The sequence below is a fragment of the Triturus cristatus genome, chromosome 9, assembly GCF_964204655.1.
Source record: "Triturus cristatus chromosome 9, aTriCri1.1, whole genome shotgun sequence".
NCBI lineage: Eukaryota > Metazoa > Chordata > Amphibia > Caudata > Salamandridae > Triturus > Triturus cristatus.
This window is the reverse complement of record NC_140592.1, coordinates 537,852,540-537,867,936: the sequence shown is the minus strand read 5'-3', so window position 1 is coordinate 537,867,936 and position 15,397 is coordinate 537,852,540.

Sequence of the window (15,397 nt, the reverse complement as noted above, 5' to 3'; positions counted from 1 at the left end):
CCTGGGGCATGGGAGCCCCCATCCTGCGGCCTGACAAGTGTCCGTCTGCCCGGGACAAGGGTCCCTCGTGCAGAGCCCTGGAGCCCTTGGTGGGTGGGCAGGTGGGAGCCCTACCCCTATGGCTTGGCTCGGGGCGGGCAGACGGGAGTCCTTTCAGGTGACGGCCATCTGGTCGCACCTTTCCCCTCATCCATCTGGTCACGTGCAATGCTTTCCAATGGGGCGACCAGATGGCCGGGCCGGCCTGGAAGTCCTGATGAGGGTCCATTTGCCTCCCGGATCCTAGCCAGGGCTCCAGGAGTCCGGGCGCATTCGCCCTAGAGTCCCCTCCGTCACTCGGAGCGCACGGGTTACAAGAAAGGGGGGTAGCCTTCCTCCTAATTAGTAGGGGCAGGGTATGCCGGAACACCCCTCCGGGGCTGGCGGTTCTTTGCCGGGGACCAGAAGGGCTATGCCCGGGCAACATCCTCCCAGGCGTCCGGGGCTCCCTCCTCCAGGCCACAGCGTGGCAAAGTGACCGGGACGGGCTCCAAGGGTCCCGGGCAATCCTCCCCCTGGGCGCCCAGGCCCAAGAGCTCCGGTGGTCCACCCCGTGCCTGAGGCCCAGCCGGGGTCCCCGAGCCCCCCGGGAAGCAGAGACCCCCCGAGCCCTGCGTGGGTGGGCAGGCGGGAGCCCTACTGCTATGGCTCGGCTCGGGGCGGGCAGACGGGAGTCCTTTCAGGTGACGACCATCTGGTCGCACCTTTCCCTTAGGCCATCTGTTCGCACGCAATGTTTTCCAATGGGGAGACCAGATGGCTGGGCCGGCCTGGAAGTCCCGATGAAGGGCCATTAGCCTCCCGGATCCGAGCCAGGGCTCCAGGAGGCTGGGCGCGTTCACCCCTAGGGTCCCCTCCGTCACTCGGAGCGCGTGGGTTACCAGAAAGGGGAGTAGCCCTCCTCCGGATTACTAGGGACAGGCTACTCTGGGACCCCTCTCGGCCAAGCAGTCCTCAGCCGGCAGCTGGATGGGCCTGGATGCCGCCCCAGCCCTGGGTCTGTCCCAGGGCCTGCTGTGTGGCAGGCTGCCCTGGATGAGACCTGGTGGGCCTTCCCCTGCTGGGCTGGGTCCAGGGGCCCAAGGAGGGTGGCCCCCCACCCCGTGCTCCGTGCTGGGTTCTGCCGCGTGGCAGGGTGCCTGGGACAGGGTCCGGAGGGCCGGGGGAGGCTTCCGCTATGCCTCCGGGCCTGGGAGCCCCGGCTGGGTCCAGGGGCCCTGCCGGGCCCCGGGTCGAGGGCTCCGTCCCCGGGCCACGTCCCCCCTGGCCTGCGGCACTGCCAAAGGCCCGGGACGGGGTTCCGTTGTGACCGGGGAGCCTCCGCTTGCTCGGCTGGGTTCAGGAGCTCCGGCCGGGCCCCTGAGGGCCCCGGGGAGGGCGGCCTCCCTACCCCGGGCTCCGTGCTGGGTCCTGCCGTGTGACAGGGTGCACGGGATGGGGTCTGGAGGGCCCGGGGAGGCTTCCCCTATGCCTCCAGGCCTGGGAGCCCCGGCTGGGTCCAGGGGCCCTTCCGGGCCCCGGGTCGGGGGCTCCATCCCCGGGCTCCGTCCCCCAGCCTGTGGCACTGCCAAAGGCCCAGAACAGGATTCCGTTGTGCCCAGGGAGCCTCCCCTTGCTCGGCTGGGTTCAGGAGGTCCGGCCGGGCCCCTGAGGGCCCTGGGGAGGGCGGCCTCCCCACCATATAGAAGTGTTGAGGGTGTTCTCCAGAGAGTCACTGTTCCCTAATGGTTAGGGCCTGAGCCTCTTACTCTCAAGCTTAAGTGTTCAATTCCCAATGTTTTTGTTCTGTTAGATCTCTTTTGAAGTATGTATTACCCCACAGAGAAAAAACTCCTCTCTATATATATATGCTGGGTTTTCGGTTTGAATATCATATAGAAGTTTTGAGGGTGTTCTCTAGAGAGTCACTGTGGCCTAATGGTTAGGGTCTGCAGTGCTTAATTTGTGCCGGTACTTTCCGGTGCTCAGCACCAGCACTTATTTCAGAGGGCCGGGGCTATTGTATTTTCCCCTCACTGGGCATTGGGCAGCCCTGCAAAGTAACAAACATTAGGGATTCGACTAATGCATTTTAGTGCTGGTGTCCGTATCACCGCACTAAAATGTATTAGTCACGCATTTACATCTAGCCAAGTTGCATGCGCAATGAAGACCTGCGGCCTGCACACAATTGAATAAGAAATGAGCTGCAGTGCATCGGCATCCATAAATTTGATTTAGCTGCCTCGGAGATCAAAGGTGAAGGTGATGGCCTCAGAGGATTTGTAGTTTGTCTTTCACACATTGTTTTTGAAATGGCTGGCACCGGATATAAAAGAGAAAATCTGCCTTGTTGTTGAGGACCCACCTCAGCCCACAGAACAAGTGGATCCGGTGCATTCTCACATGGAGGCAGAGACAGAATCTGCTCTGCGCAGGCCGGGCCCAGCTCACGTGGATTCAGCACTGCTTTCTGTTTTGCTACACACCAGGCGCCCACTCCTGTTGATTGAAGCAGGATGTTTTCATCACGGATTCCTAGTGCAGCCAGCCCCAGCCACAAGGAATTGCTACTGCCCCCAGAGAAATTCAAGTAAGGAACATCCATGACCTTCTGGACGTGTGCTGCCCTCCGCTGCTCTTGAAGGGTTGCTGGTGGCTATGTCAGTCACTGTCAGTGACTCCATAGACTACAGCTACATCAACCATCCCGAAGCAGCAGGCATTATATACCCACCACTGTCAGTGACTCCTTGGTAAGTCAAAGATAACGTGGTGTTTAATGTTTCTGCTGCAGAGGGGTCAGAGTTTTGTTTAGTGCAAGTTTGAACTCACCAGTAGCACAGGGGGCTAACAGGTATGCTTCTAAGAATGTGTATTTTGCATATCACAAAATCGTATTTTATGTGAATAGTTCAGTGGGTTAGTGCTTTTTTAACAGATACCCTTTGGTTACTTGCAATTCATAAATTACAATCGTAATCCACACACTGGCCTAAAAACTGTTGTTCGTTAGTTTGGATAGAAATGCATTCTTATCAGGAAAGACAACCCCAATTACTGTGGCAGATTTTAAATCCTTAGTGCTTTTCCAGAGCACTTTTACAATATACTGCCTACCAGTATGGATGACATGATCCTACACCTTGTAATCCTCGTTGTTTATTTAACATTTCCTAGGGTGATTCATTGTCTCTGTTCAATCTGTCTGTGGTATAAAGTGCTCTGACACCCTGCACCGGTGAGAGCAGCACTATAAAAACAAATGAAATGTTTGTGAGAGAGGAACTATGGAGAGATAAGGGGCACAGTTGCAGAGTGGTAGTAAGGGAGTCTATGGAGAAAGAGGTCATTGGAGGGGTGGGATGAGCACCAACAAGTCTGTTGCATTGGGCACTACCTTTGCTAATGCCAGCTCTGAATGAGTGAGTCAGTGATGTCTGGCACTCTGCTGTTCGACATTGTTAGTTTTGTTTAGTTGGGAAAGTGTTGAACTTCGTCAGTCAGTGGAGGAAGTAGGTGGAGCCGGGATGAAGTGGGTGTCGCCTCCTAAAAATATTTTGAGCACCTGCACCTAATATTTTACAAATTAAGCACTGAGGGTCTCAGACTCTTACTCTCAAGGTTAAGGGTCCAATTCCCAATGTTTTTGTTCCGTTAGATCTATTTTTATGTATTTATTACCCCAAAGATAAAAAAAAAAACTCCTCACACAATATAGGCTGGGCTTTCGGTTTGCACGTCATATATCTCTTTTGAAGGTATTTTATATTGAGTCACTGTGGCCTAATGGTTAACGTCTGAAACTCTTACTCTCACGATCACGTGTTCAATTCCCATTGTTTCTGTTCTGTTAGATCTCTTTTTAAGTATGTATGTAAATATTCCTCTCTATAAATATATGCTGGGTTTTCGGTTTGAATATCATATAGAAGTTTTGAGGGTGTTTTTCAGCGGTTCACTGTGGGCTAATGGTTAGGGTCTGAGATGCTGTCTCTCAAGATTAAGTGTTTAATTCCCAATGTTTCAGTTCTGTTTTATCTCTTTTTAAGTACGTATTTCCCCACATAGAAAAAACTCCTCTCATCATATAGGCTGGGTTTTCGGATTACATGTCGTATATATCTTTTGAAGGTACTTCCTACAGAGTTGCTGTGGCCTAATCGTTAAGGTCTGAGACTATTACTTTGAAGGTTACGTGTTCAATTCCCATTGTTTCTGTTCTGTTAGATCTCTGTTTAAGCATTTATTACCCCACAGAGAAAAACACTCCTCTCTAAATATATATGTTGGGTTTTCGTTTTGAATAGCATATATGTTTTGAGGGTGCTCTCCAGAGAGTAACTGAGGCCTAATGGTTGGGGTCTGAGACTCTTACACTCACGGTTAAGTGTTCAACTCCCAATGTTTCCGCTCTGTTAGATCTCTTTTTAAGTATGTATTACCCCACAAAGAAAATACTCCTCTCAATACATATGCTGGGTTTTCGGTTTCCATGTCATATATCTGTTTTGAAGGTAGATTATACAGGGTCACTGTGGCCTATTGGGTAAGGGTTGAGGCTCTCACTCTCAAGATTAAGTGTTCAATTCCCATTGTTTCTGTTAGATCTCTTTTTAAGTATGTATTACCCACAGAGAAAAAACTCCTCTCAATACATATGCTGAGTTTTCGGTTTCCATGTCATATATCTGTTTTGAAGGTAGGTTAAACAGGGTCACTGTGGCCTAATGGTTAAGGGCTGAGACACTTACACTGAAGGTTGAGTGTTCAATTCCCATTGTTTCTGTTCTATTAGATCTCTTTTTAAGTATGTATTACCCACAGAGAAAAAACTCACCTCAATATGTATGCTGGGTTTTCGGTTTGCATGTCATATATGTGTTTTGAAGTGTTTTAAAGTGTCACTGTGGCCTAATGGTTGAGGGCTAAGACTCTTACTCTCAAAGTTACATGTTCAAACCTCAGTGTTTCTGTATCTGCAGTTAAAGGAGAAAGAATTAGTAACTTACACTCCTAAGATTGAATTTGCTTTTTTGTTTAACCTTGTTTGTATAGATCTCTTTGTAATTATGGATAAACCCAGAGAGGAAACAATCATCTTTATCTCTCTCCTACCCTGTCTCTGTCTATCAATTTCACACTGTAAACCATTTTACTCTATGTGCACTCTAACATACAGCTCTATACATGCAGGTTTTCGATGTGAAGGCCATATATAAGTTTTGTCTCCATCCAATCGAGAGCTGCTGTGGCTTAATGGTCAAGGTCCGAAACTCTAGCTCTTAAGGTTAAGTGTTCAATTCCCAGTACTTTTGTTCAGTTAGATCTCTTTTTAAGTATGTATTACCCCACAGAGAAAAAACTCCTCTCTCCATATATATGCTGTGTTTTCAGTTTGAATATCATAAATACGTTTTGAGAGTCCCTTCCAGAGACTCAATGTGGCCAAATGGTTATGGTCTGAGAATATTGCTCTCAAGGTTAAGTGTTCAGTACCCATTACTTCTGTTAGATCTATTTTAAAGTATGGATTACCCTACAGAGAAAAAACTCCTCTCTTTATATACATGCTGGGTTTTCGGTTTGAATATCATATAGAAGTTTTGAGGGTGTTTGTTAGAGAGTCACTGTGGCATAATGGTTAGTGTCTGAGACTCTTACTCTCAAGGTTAAGTGTTGAATTCTGAATGTTTTTGTTCTGTTAGATCTCTTTTTAAGTATGTATTACCCTACAGAGAAAAAACTCCTCTCTCTATATATATATATATAAGCTGGGTTTTCGGTTTGAATATCATATATAAGTTTTGAGGGTGCTTTACAGAGACTTACTGTGCCAAATGGTTATGTTCTGACGCTCTTAACCTCAAGGTTGAGTGTTATGTTCCCATTGTTTCTGTTAGGTCTCTTTTTAAGTATGTATTACCCCACAGAGTAAAAACCCCTCTCTCTCTCTACATATATATGCTAGGTTTCCGGTTTGAATATCATATAGAAGTTTTGAGGATGCTCCCCAGAGAGTCACTGTGGCCTAATGGTTAGGGTCTGTGACTTTTACTCTCAAGGTTAAGTGTTCAATTCTTAATGTTTCTGATCTGTGAGATCTCTTTTAAAGTATGTATTACTCCACAGAGAAAAAACTCCTCTCTAAATATATATGCTGGGTTTTCGCGTTGACTAGCATATATAAGTTTTGAGGGTGCTCTTCAGAGCGTCACTGAGGCATAATGGTTGGGGTCTCAGACTATAACTCTCAAGGTTAAGTGTTCAATTCCCAATGTTTCTGCTCTGTTAGATCTCTTTTTAAGTATGCATTACCCCACAGAGAAAAAACTCTTCTCTATATATATATATATATGCGCTGTTTTCGGTTTCTATATCATATATAAGTTTTGAGTGTGTACTCTAGAGAGTCACTGTGGCCTAATGGATAGGGTGTGAGACACTTATTCTTTAGGTTAAATATTCTATTCCCAAAGTGTCTGTTCTGTTAGATCTCTTTTTAAGTATGTATTACCTCACAGAGAAAAAAATCTCCTCTCTATATATGCTGGTTTTTGTGGCTTGAATATCATATATACGTTTTGAGGTTGCTCTCAGGTGACTTCCTGTGGCCCAATGGTTAGGGTCAGATACTCGCATTCTCAATGTTAGGTGTTCAATTCCCAATGGTTTTGTTTTGTTAGATCTCTTTTTAAGTATGTATTACCCCACAGATAAAAAACTCCTCTCTATATATGGTGGGTTTTTGGTTTCAATATCATATATAAGTTTTGAGGGTGTTCTCCAGAGACTCACTGTGGCCTAATGGTTAGGGTCTGACACGCTTACTCTCAAGGTTAAGTGCTCAATTCTCAATGTTTTTGTTCTGTTAGATCTCTTTTTAAGTATGTATTACCCCACAGAGAAAAACTCCTCTCATAATATAGGCTGGGTTTTCGGTTTGCATGTCATATATCTGTTTTGAAGGTATTTGATGCAGAGGTGCTGTGGCCTAATTGTTAAGGTTTTGAGACTCTTATTCTCAAGGTTACATGTTCAATTCCCATTATTTTTGATCTGCGAGATCTCTTTTTAGGTATGTATTACCCCACAGAGAAAAAACTCCTTTTAATATATATGCTGGGTTTTCGGTTTCCATGTCATGTATCTGTTTTGAAGGTATTTATTTCAGAGCTACTATAGCCTAATGGTTAAGGTCTGAGACTCTTATTCTCAAGGTTGCATGTTTAATTCCCATTGCTTCTGTTCTGTTAGACCCCTTATAAGTATGTATTACCCCACAGAGAAAAAGCTCCTCTCTCTCTATATATGCTGGGTTTTCGGTTTGAATATCATAGATAGGTTTTGAGGTTGTTCTCAGGAGATTTATTGTGGTCTAATGGTTAGGGTCTGAGACTCTTGCTCTCAAGGTAAAATGTTCAATTCCCAATGTTTTTCTTCTGTTGGATCTCTTTTTAACCCCCTCAATGCTCATGACGGAGCGGTTCCGTCATGAGCATCGGTTGGGCTGTGCTCATGACGGAACCGCTCCGTCATGAGGACAGCCCCTGGGGGAAGCGCTGGCGCTCCCCCCCTGGGGCATCGATCGTGCCCCCACAGACGGGGATGGCAGCGGAAGAGTTTCCGCTGCCACCCCCGAGCCCCCCCACGCTTCCTGGTGACGTCAGCGCGCACCGACGTCATCAGGAAGTGCTGGGACGCCTGGAAGCCATTTGCTTCCGGGCGTCCCAGCAGCAGCATCAGGTTAGTGGAGTTCTCCGGTGGGGACGCGGGGGCCGAGCGGTGATTTTGAAAGTATTGAGGCATCGGGGGAGAGGAAAGAGTATTTCCTCTCCCCTGATGTCTCAATACAGGGCATTCCTGTAGCACGATCGCGCACAGCGTCGCGATCGTGCTGCAGGAATGCCACCACTAGGCACCAGGGATGCGTTTTAGTACTAAAGGAAGCGACCCCTTGGGCAAGGGCCGCTTCCAATGGCCCCATTATCTCTGCAAGACTTTTCTGCCCCCTCTGGGGGCAGATCGGTTGAATTTTCGTGCCGTTTCCGCTCCCAGGGGGGGCAGAAGAGCCCACTAGACACCAGGGATCATTGCAATGTTGTAGGAAGCGACCCCTTGGGCAAGGGTCGCTTCCTGGGCCCCCAATATTTTTGGAAGACTTTTCTGCCCCCTCTGGGGGCAGATCGGTTCAATTATTTTGCCGTTTCTGCTCCCGGGGGGGCAGAAGAGCCCACTAGACACCAGGGATCTGTTAGATATTTTAGGAAGCGACCCCTTGGGCAAGGGTCGCTTCCTGGGCCCCCAATATTTTTGGAAGACTTTTCTGCCCCCTCTGGGGGCAGATCGGTTCAATTTTTTGCCGTTTCTGCTCCCAGGGGGGGCAGAAAAGCCCACTAGACACCAGGGATCTGTTAGATATTTTAGGAAGCGACCCCTTGGGCAAGGGTCGCTTCCTGGGCCCCCAATATTTTTGGAAGACTTTTCTGCCCCCTCTGGGGGCAGATCGGTTCAATTTTTTTGCCGTTTCTGCTCCCAGGGGGGGCAGAAAAGCCCACTAGACACCAGGGATCTGTTAGATATTGTAGGAAGCGACACCTTGGGCAAGGGTCACTTCCTGGGCCCCCAATATTTTTGGAAGACTTTTCTGCCCCCTCTGGGGGCAGATCGGTTTAGTTTTTTTGCGGTTTCTGCTCCATGGGGGGGCAGAAAAGCCCACTAGACACCAGGGATCTTTGTGATATTGTAGGAAGCGACCCCTTGGGCAAGGGTTGCTTCCTGGGGGCTCAAATATTTTCCAAGACTTTTCTGCCCCCTCCTGGGGGCAGATCGGTCTTTTGTGTAGCCGTTTCTGGTCCCAGGGGGGGCAGAAAAGCCCACTAGACACCAGGGAATTAGTGTAAATAAAAATCGAATTGACCCCTTGCTTCCAGGGTGCAATTTTTTATAATATGTATTTGGCCCACCCGCCCCGGGACAGAGTAGCCTTTATTTTCCTGCTGTTTTCTGCCCCACCTGGCACACAACTCGATTGACCATTTGGGTAGTGACTTAGCATGTTATAATGTTTATTGTTATATGTTTTGTGAATTGCAATTGTAATGGTTTTTTGTTTACTTTTTAGTTCTAGGTGAAGGCGTTTGCTCTTTTCATTGTGCTTGGTGGTTCTGCTGTTTGTGTAGTTTGGTAAGAGACTTTTTTTTGTACAATGTAAATGTGTTTGATTTCTCTGCATGAATTTTTTTTGCAAATGGTGTAATAATAGCAGTATGTTTGTTTTTTGAGTGTCAAAAACTTTTTGCATTGGTGCTCGATGTGTATTTTGTTGTCTTGTGAGTAATTTCTTTTTTTTCTTCTTTCTAGTTTGATATCGTTGGTTTTTGCTGTGTCACTGCAGAGTTGGTTTCTGGTGAGTGCAGCTGTCTCTTGTAATTGGATTGTAGAGTTTTGAGTACATTGATCTTTGTGATAAAGGTACACATTTCTTTACTTACTTGGTTTGCACATTGTTGGTTGTTGTTGACTTGTTTGTGCAGTTTTCTATCTTAGTAAGTATAATGGCTAGCCGCAGGATGACTGCTCAGCAGGTTGTTGGTTTGCTGTTTGTCTTCCTCTGATATTGGTTCAGAGACTGAAACTGCATCTGAGGGAGAGGAGGCAGGGGACGATTCTGGCAGTGAGTTGTCTCTCCGTATGGAGTCATCGGATGATGAAGATACTCTTAGTGCGGATGAAGTGCCTGTGTTAGAGGCGGAGACTGATGTGCCGATAGTGCGGCAAGAGGCATCTGGGCTGCAGCCTGGGGCTGCAAGGCTTCCCGTTGGTGTAGTGCGGCAAGAGGCTTCTGGGCTGCAGGCTGGGGCTGCAAGGCTTCCTTTTGAAAGTGATGACCTCTGGGTTGCCCCTGGCATGGTGCATCCGGCATTGCCAGAGTTTACTGGTGTTCCAGGGTCTAGAGTGAATACTGAAAACTTTTTGCCAGTCAATTTTTTTCAGTTGTTTATGGACGATGTGTTTTTTGCAGAGATTGTTGAGCAGACTAATTTGTATGCCGAACAGTTTTTGAGGGACAACTGTGCCAGTCTTAAGCCACACTCTAGAGCTACCCGGTGGACTCCCACAAATGTTGAAGAGATGAAGAAGTTCTTGGGTTTAACTTTTTTGATGGGCTTGCTAAGGAAGCCATCAATGTCTTCATATTGGTCTAGCAGTCCCTTGATGGCAACGTCTATTTTTCCGGCAGTCATGAGTCGTGACAGGTATTTGCTTCTGCTTCGGATGATGCATTTTGTTGATAATGGTTTAGCGTTGCCACGAGATCACCCTGACTGTGACCGTCTTTTTAAGATTAGGCCTGTCCTTGATCACTTTGTTGATCGATTTTCTGAGATTTATGCCCCTGGGAAAGAAATTGCAGTGGATGAGTCTTTGGTGTTGTTCAAGGGCCGCTTGGTTTTTAGGCAATACATTCCTAGTAAGAGGGCACGCTATGGAATAAAGCTGTATATGCTGTCTGACAGTAGGACTGGATATGTCTCTAATTTCAGGGTGTACACCGGTAAGGAATCTAGGTTTAACCTCCCTGGTTGTCCGTCCACTTTTGGAGTGACTGAGAAAATTGTTTGGGAACTTGGAAGAGGATTTTTTAACAAAGGCCACCATTTATATGTAGATAACTTCTACACTGGTGTGCGGTTGTTCTGGGAATTGGCCAAAGTGGATACCCTTGCTTGTGGCACAATCCGCTCGAACCGTAAAGGTTTCCCGAAAGAACTTGTTTGTCAAAAGCTTGTGCGGGGACAGTGCAGTGCGTTGCGTTGCCAGGAGCTTCTTGCTGTGAAGTTTACAGACAGGAGAGATGTCTACATGCTGACTACCATCCATGATGAAAGCACTGCACCTGTGACTGTTTGGGGTCAGGTCGCTGAAGCGCGCAAACCTGTGTGCATTTTAGACTATAATAGGCACATGGGTGGTGTTGACTGAGTAGATCAGAGGTTGGAACCGTACACTGCTCTTCGTAAGGCTTACATTTGGTACAAGAAGTTGGCTATCCATTTTTTCCACTTGGCAATGTTTAATGCTTTTGTTGTGTTCCAGGATTCTTGCCCTGAGTCAAAGATGACTTTTGCTAAGTTTCAGGAGTCTGTAATAGGTAGCCTTGTTGTAGTGGAACAGGCAAGTGTTCCTAGAGTTGGACTGGTGGAGGATGTTGCTATATTGAAAGAACGCCACTTTCCAGATCACATTCCTCCCACACCCGCAAAAGATTTTCCCAGTAGGAGATGTAGAGTCTGTTGGCGAAAAGGTTCGCGGAAGGAGAGTCGTATGTACTGCCCCGACTGTCCTTCTCATCCTGCACTGTGTCTCCCTGCTTGTTTTAGAGCGTACCACACACGAAATAATTTTTGGGAGGATTCTTGAGTGGTAAAGTGAACTGCCTGGTCTGTATTCTTTGGATAATTTGATTCTGTTTCAAGGTTGGTGTTAGTGCAATGTATTTAGTTGCTGATTTTCTGTTAGAAGATGTGTATCTATTTGCAATTTGTGTGTGTTTTTATTTTTTTCTAAAAAAATCCTAAATGTGATGGCGGTGTGTGTAGGCTTGCGCTTGGCTGTTGGTGTGTGTGGACTGGCACTTGGTTGGTGGTGTGCGTGGAATGGTGCTTGGCTGGCGGTGTGCATGGACTGGCGGTGTGCGTGGACTGGTGCGTGGCTGGTGGTGTGCGTGGACTGGAACTTGGCTGGCAGTGTGCGTGGAATGGTGCTTGGCTGGCGGTGTGCGTGGACTGGTACTTGGCTGGCGGTGTGCGTGGACTGGTGGTGTGTGTGGACTGGTGCTTGGCTGGTGGTGTCCGTGGACTGGAGCTTGGCTGGTGGTGTGCGTGTACTGGAGCTTGGCTGGCGGTGTGCGTGGAATGGTGCTTGGCTGGCCGTGTGCGTGGACTGGTACTTGGCTGGCAGTGTGCGTGGACTGGTGGTGTGTGTGGAATGGTGCTTGGCTGGTGGTGTCCGTGGACTGGCGCTTGGCTAGCGGTGTGCGTGGAATGGTGTTTGGCTAGCGGTGTGTGTGGACTGGTGCTCGGCTGGCTGTGTGTGAGTAGTGACTTTCTGCTGGTCACTACACACACTGCTAGCTGAGTGCCACTCCACGCAATCCATCAGCCTGTGTAGTTGCTGGGTCTGGATTGTGGGCATGTGAAAGTGATGGGCCCTTGAATGGCGCTGTGTGCTGGTGTGAGTTTTGTTATGTGATGGGCCCGCGGCTGGCGGTGTGAATGGTTTTGTATGTCTCACACGTATGAAAGGTGTATGAAGGGCCTGTAAAGAGGTTGGTACCTTGTCGTGGCTTTACAGCTCACGAGCTGTGAGTCAATGGTTCAGTTTCTCGCCCTTTCAATTATTACCAGTGCATTTCATTTCTGTGAAATCACTTGCTAATACAATTGTATCTACTGAACCATCACTCACCCTCGTGCCAAATCCAACCAGTATGTGTGTGTGCTTGCGGATTAGATGGCTGTGCAGTAATATTTGTCTTTCTGAAGCAGGGTGTACCTTGTCCCTTTTTGTTGAATTTTGTAATGTGTTGCTTTTGTGCCTGGTGGTGCGAATGGTCTTGTTTGTATCACGTATGAAAGGTGTGTAAATGGCCTGTAAAGTGGTTGGTGCCTTGACGTGGCTTTACAGCTCACGAGCTGTGAGTCATTGGTTTGGTTTTTGGTGAATTTAATTATTGACAGTGCATTTCATTTTTGTGAAATCTCTTGTTAATAAAATTTAATACACTGAACCATGACTCACCCTCGTGCCAAATCCAACCAGTATGTGTGTGTGTTTGAGGAATAGATGGTTGTGCAGGAATCTTTGTCTTTAGTTTCTCTGCCAAGGTACACTTTCCATGCAAGAATAACCCACCAACTGTAGATATTGTCGAAAACCCATGGGAGTTCATGGTGTATCTCTCTTGTGAATTAAAAATTTTTTTTTATCCCCAATGTCCTGCAAACCTCAAAATGTCTGCCACATTTTCTTTGCAATATTATTCCAAAATTCTCACGCTGTAGGAACAATAGTTAATCTGGTTTTGCAAGGGGGGTCACTTTGGTTTTTGGCCCGGTGCTCGGCGGCCATCTAGGGAAACCTACCAAACCCACACATTTCTGAAAACTAGACACCCGGCGGCTTCCAGGGAGGAATGGCTTGCGTGGATCCCCCAACGTTTCCTTACCCAGAATCCCCTGCAAACCTCAATTTTTGCTGAAAAAATCACTTTTTTCACACATTTTGGGGTGGGAAAGTAGTGGCATCACCGGGCTCACACAAATTTACGACCACCCAGCATTCCCCCAGGTCTCCCGGTAAAAATGGTGCCTCACTTGTGTGGGAGGCCCAAGTACCCGCGGCAGGCAAGGGCCAAAAACGTAGTGAGGTGACATCAAAATGGCCTATCGCAAAACCACCTGGTTTTGCAAGGGGGGTCACTTTGGTTTTTGGCCCGGTGCGCGGCGGCCATCTAGGGAAACCTACCAAACCCACGCATTTCTGAAAACTAGACACCCGGCGGCTTCCAGGGAGGTATGGCTTGCGTGGATCCCCCAACGTTTCCTTACCCAGAATCCCCTGCAAACCTCAATATTTGCTGAAAAAATCATTTTTTTCACACATTTTGGGGTGGGAAAGTAGTGGCATCACCGGGCTCACACAAATTTACCACCACCCAGCGTTCCCCTAGGTCTCCCGGTAAAAATGGTGCCTCACTTGTGTGGGAGGCCCAAGTACCCGCGGCAGGCAAGGGCCAAAAACGTAGTGAGGTGACATCAAAATGGCCTATCGCAAAACCACCTGGTTTTGCAAGGGGGGTCACTTTGGTTTTTGGCCCGGTGCGCGGCGGCCATCTAGGGAAACCTACCAAACCCATGCATTTCTGAAAACTAGACACCCGGCGGCTTCCAGGGAGGTATGGCTTGCGTGGATCCCCCAACGTTTCCTTACTCAGAATCCCCTGCAAACCTCAATATTTGCTGAAAAAATCACTTTTTTCACACATTTTGGGGTGGGAAAGTAGTGGCATCACCGGGCTCACACAAATTTACCACCACCCAGCGTTCCCCCAGGTCTCCCGGTAAAAATGGTGCCTCACTTGTTTGGGAGGCCCAAGTACCCGCGGCAGGCAAGGGCCCAAAACGTAGTGAGGCGACATTTGGGATAGGCAATGTTGATTCGCCTCTCTACGTTTTGGGCCCTTGCCTGCCGCGGGTACTTGGGCCTCCCACACAAGTGAGGCACCATTTTTACCAGGAGACCTGGGGGAACGCTGGGTGGTGATAAATTTGTGTGAGCCCGGTGATGCCACTACTTTCCCACCCCAAAATGTGTGAAAAAAGTGATTTTTTCAGCAAAAATTGAGGTTTGCAGGGGATTCTGGGTAAGGAAACGTTGGGGGATCCACGCAAGCCATACCTCCCTGGAAGCCGCCAGGTGTCTAGTTTTCAGAAATGCATGGGTTTGGTAGGTTTCCCTAGATGGCCGCCGTGCACCGGGCCAAAAACCAAAGTGACCCACCTTGCAAAACCAGGTGGTTTTGCGATAGGCCATTTTGATGTCGCCTCACTACGTTTTGGGCCCTTGCCTGCCGCGGGTACTTGGGCCTCCCACACAAGTGAGGCACCATTTTTACCGGGAGACCTGGGGGAACGCTGGGTGATGGTAAATTTTTGTGAGCCCGGTGATGCCACTACTTTCCCACCCCAAAATGTGTGAAAAAAGTGTTTTTTTCAGCAAAAATTGAGGTTTGCAGGGGATTCTGGGTAAGGAAACGTTGGGGGATCCACGCAAGCCATACCTCCCTGGAAGCCGCCGGGTGTCTAGTTTTCAGAAATGCATGGGTTTGGTAGGTTTCCCTAGATGGCCGCCGCGCACCGGGCCAAAAACCAAAGTGACCCCCCTTGCAAAACCAGGTGGTTTTGCGATAGGCCATTTTGATGTCGCCTCACTACGTTTTGGGCCCTTGCCTGCCGCGGGTACTTGGGCCCCCACACAAGTGAGGCACAATTTTTACCGGGAGACCTGGGGGAACGCTGGGTGGTGGTAAATTTGTGTGAGCCCGGTGATGCCACTACTTTCCCACCCCAAAATGTGTGAAAACAGTGATTTTTTCAGCAAAAATTGAGGTTTGCAGGAGATTCTGGGTAAGGAAACGTTGGGGGATCCACGCAAGCCATACCTCCCTGGAAGCCGCCGGGTGTCTAGTTTTCAGAAATGCATGGGTTTGGTAGGTTTCCCTAGATGGCCGCCGCGCACCGGGCCAAAAACCAAAGTGACCCCCCTTGCAAAACCAGGTGGTTTTGCGATAGGCCATTTTGATGTCGCCTCACTA